This window comes from Pteropus alecto, unplaced genomic scaffold (genome assembly GCF_000325575.1).
Source record: "Pteropus alecto unplaced genomic scaffold, ASM32557v1 scaffold173, whole genome shotgun sequence".
NCBI classification, from domain to species: Eukaryota; Metazoa; Chordata; class Mammalia; order Chiroptera; family Pteropodidae; genus Pteropus; species Pteropus alecto.
The window spans coordinates 277,988-282,595 of record NW_006433940.1 but is presented as its reverse complement, the minus strand read 5'-3'; the positions used below and the strand labels follow the sequence as shown (position 1 = coordinate 282,595).

The 4,608-nt window shown below is 39.1% G+C and overlaps 1 pseudogene; it reads left to right on the top strand.

Moving 5' to 3' along the window:
* The first annotated feature begins 1,522 nt into the window (after positions 1–1,522).
* Positions 1,523–4,018, top strand: LOC102885415 (annotated as a pseudogene).
* Positions 4,019–4,608: the final 590 nt, after the last annotated feature.

The window sequence follows — 4,608 nt, the reverse complement described above, 5'->3', positions numbered from 1 at the left end:
CTAAAAACTGCAAGGATTGCCCAAAAAAGGCAGAAATTATTAATAAAACACTACATCACCATGAACAAATAAGAAAGAAAATGTTAAAATCTAAGGATTCTCCACTCAGATTCAAAACATCTTGAAGTTCTCACACCCTTTAAATAAATATAAACTGGAGTCTATACAAAATACATTTTAAGTGTGATTAATAAAAATACACACACACACACACACACACACACACACACACACACACGAGGAATTTCCCCTTCCTTTTTTCAAAAGACTGGTGATGTTTCATTTAAAGCAAAATATGTGAAATTATATCATCACTTTTGGATCTTCATTTTTACTCACTTTAAAAAAAAAAAAAAGTCACTAAAATATCTGGGAATAAATTTAACCAAGGAGGTAAAATTGTACATTGAAAACTACAAGACATTAATGAAAGAAATTGAAGAAGATACAAATAAATGGAAAAAATATACTATATTTATATATTGGAAGAATTAATATTGTTAAAACACCCATATTACCCAAAGCAATCTACAGATACAATGCAATCTCTATTAAAATTCCAATGGCATTTTTCACAGAAAAAGAACAATCTTAAAATTTGTATGAAACAGCAAAAGACCTCAAATAGACAAAGCAATCTTGAGAAAAAGAACAAAGTGGATGCATCATACTTCCTAGTTTGAAACTATAGTACAAAGCCATAGTAACCAAAATAATATAGTATTGGCATAAAAATAGACACGAAGATCAATGGAACAGAATAGAGTGCCCAGAAGTAAAACCATACAGATGTAGTCAATTAATTTACAACAAAGGAGCCAAGAATATACAATGGGGAAATGATATTCTCTTCAATAAATGATACTGGGAAAACTGAACAGCAATATGCAAAAGACTGAAACAAGACTGCTAACACCATATGATGCAGGATGGTGCAAATTCCCCCAAGTAGAGACTCGAGCCCTACGTCTGCTGAGAGAGGGTCTTTGACTTGGTACAGGAAAGAATTCAAACACAAGCCAGAGACAAAAGGAAAGTTTATTAGAGAAGGAATCATGCTCTACAGACAGAGACATGGTTTCCTCTTCAAGTAAGAGAATGAGACCCCAAGTGTTTAAGGAATTAGGTTTATATCTGTTTTCCTTTTTGGGTGTGGGCATTCAGCGTTAAAGGCATGGGAAAGTAGTTGTTAATAATCTCAACAGGAATCTTCCTGTAGGTTCCCCATGGTCTGGCCCTATGCTGATGAGACAGGTTCCCATGTCTAGCAGCATGTAGCAGGGTCTGAATGCAATCTGGTTTAATATTTTGTCAATATGTGTAGTTCTCATGCCTCTTTTCTATGTTATATGCACAAAAATTAACTCAAAATGTATTAAAGACTTGACCATAAAACCTGAAATCATAGAAGTCCTAGAAGAAAACACAAGGATAACTTTTGAGATTTAATATCAAAGCAAAGGCAACAAAAGGAATAAACAACAAACATGTGAGACTACAACAAACTAAAAAGCTTCTGTACTACAAATCAACAAAATGAAAGGGAGGAGCATACTTTCTCTTTCCACCAAAGACTGAAGACTGTGTTTCACTGGCTGGGGCTGTAGATAAAACACTAAAGATCTGTGTAGGGCAGAGCAGACCCATCTAGTTGAAAAGAATTCTTTACCCTAGGGCTGCCTTGTCCTAGGACCATCTCACCACCATGCTGTTCTACAACCCTGCTGCTTCGTAATTGAGCTGTAGCACTATTGAGCTGTTCCATAGCTGTGCTATTCTCACAGCCATACTGTATCAGAATTGAGCTGTTTGCAACTAAATAAAGTTCCCTTCTTCATCACACCCCAAATTAAAGATTCCTGTTGGTGTTGAGTTGGCACCAACAACCATCAGTAGACACTCTCATATTAAATTTTTGTATATGTGCACCAGGAGAATATATAAGGATGTTCATAGCACTACTGTTCAAAAAAAAAAAAATTGGAAAGAAAGTAAATGGCCAGTAGAATTGTAAATTTATATTCACACAAGACCACTTTATAAAGCAATAGAAAGGAATGCATAAGTCTTACAAACATCTTCTTAAGTAAAAAAAGATCATAGGTGCATAGGACCTCAGGCTGATGGGGACACCGAGAGTCCTCGGGCGCAGGTGGGACACTGGCAATGCAGGTGACTGTGCAGAGGAGGCCTCCTTAGCACACCAGCCTCAGGGAGGGCAGGCAAGGGCTGGTGGCTCCGTGAGGCCCCATGAGCAGTCCTGGGCTGAGAATGGCAACCCTTGACCAGAAGTTGCCAGATGTCCTTCTGCAGAACCTGTGCTGCTGGATCCTGGGCAAGAGTGAAGCTGATGTAGCCCAACAGTCCAGTATGCTATGCAAGTTCTTGGCAGCAACTTTGCCCCAACTGTTGAAAGAGATGAATTTCTAGTAGCTGAAAAAAATCAAAAAAGAACTTATTCAACAAAGAAAGGAAGAAGATGCTGCATTGTTTTCAGAACATCACAGAAAATTTCATTTGCAGAGAGTTCTGAAAAATAAATGGTCAACTCTTTACCTCTTGTTAAGCCTAAATGAGGATCCACGCAAACAGCCAAACAAGGTTTCTAGTTATTCCACATTATTTGTTCAAGCATTACCAAAAGATGCTCACTCAACTCCCTACGACTAGGGCCAGGGCTCAGACTCTCTCATTGAACTACCAGGATCACAGCACCCAGTCAGCACAGGGCTCTAGCAGTATGGGAAGCAGTGGCATCAACAGTATAAGCATGTATGCCCTAAATCAGCAGTCCTCAACCTTTATGGCACCAAGGACCAGTCCTCCTATGAAAATCTAATGCCCGATGATCTGAGGTGGAGCTGAGGCAGTGATGCTAGCACTGGGGAGCGGCTGCAAATACAGATGAAGTTTCACTCACTTGTCTGCCACTCACCTCCTGGTATGCAACCTGGTTCCTAACAGGCCACAGATCAGTACTGGCTTGCAGCCAGGGGTTGGGGACCCCTACCCTAAATGGCCCAACTCCCACACCACAATCTCTTCTTTGGAGACAGTCTCATCAAGCTGCAAGAGTCAGAGACTGTCTTCAACAGCAGTTGGGGGTCACGTATTACATGAACTTTAACTGCAAACCAGCCTTCTTTACAAACTACTACCTCAAAAGGTATTCCCAACACTGTCTCACAATGTGACAAGGCCAAGGAGAAAAGGAGATGCAAGCGGTATTGTGGAAGTTACTGAGGCATCCCTTGTCAGAGATATTTTATGCATATTCCAGGGCATAGATAGCAAAAACATCAAGAGGAGCAACACTAAAAACTGTTACAAAGTGGATGGAAAGGCAAACCTAAATAAATCCTGGAGAGATATGACAGTCAGACTTGCTGAGTTGGGATGGTTATGTAATAAAACCAGAAAACACAGACCAGAGGAGTCTAGATCATTCATTTGGAATTGTAGGTCAGAGATTTTGTGCTGCCTTGCACCAAGAACTCAAAGAATACTACCAATTACTCTCTGTTTTGCACTCCTAGCTGTAGTTAGAGGATGATCAAGGTGTGAATTTGGGCCTTGAGAGTAGCTTAACAATCCAGTACCTCTTGGTTTGGACATATGATCCCAGGATAAGACTGAAGACTCTTGCAGCCCTGGTGGGCCACTGCCAAGGAAGGAAAGGAAGTAGGCTGGCCTCAGCTGTCCATGCCTACACAAAAACGGATACCTATATATGAGGTCATTGGTGCAGCATATTTTCAGCTTAGTGTCACATGCCATCCTGAGCTTTCTTTACTGTTGGATATACAATGGGGAGCTAGAGGACACTTACCACAAAGTAAAGAATGCTACTCAATTCTCAGACTTGAATTTAAGAAGCTTGGGCACTCAATTACTCTTTCGTTTATTTTTCCCGCCATTACTATTTTTTCTTAAAAGTAATACTACGACATCTCATTTGAATGCCACGCATATTTTATATAGTGCTTTGAAAGACAGTTACTTCATTGATATCTGCTGAGAGCTATATTTGATTAGGGGGAAATTTTTATCCCAAAATTAATAGTGAGAAACTCAGCAAGGTCAAATCACTTGTCCACATGTACTAGCAATAGCAAGTTGATGTCAAAGCTAGGACTAGGTCTGTTAAGAATTTGTCCAGTTTTCCTTGCAAAACAAGATTACATGTTCTGTTGCTTTGTGTGATTACTGTATAAACTAAACTCATTTTGATTAACTATGGTGCTGACAATTTTAATAAAACAAGTTATTTGTAGATGTACCTATTAAAATACAGGTAGTTCTGCTCTAACGCAACACATTTCTAAAAAGTCACTGTGCTATGGGAAACTACAAAGTCAAAACCACAGGACTTCCAACAAAAAGTAGAATGAAGGGCACCACACTCAAAAACCTTGTCAGTGACATTAAATTTAAAAAGAACTCAATAGAAGTTGTAGCATAATTTTAAACACATTAAATTGTTAAGATATATGTAAATTCTAGAATAAATGTGGCTTTTACCTTGAAAAAGCTCAGATGTTGGCCTGTGGACATTGGTCAAAGGGGACTTATCTAAAGTGCAGCAGGTTGTAGCTGCTGACACACACT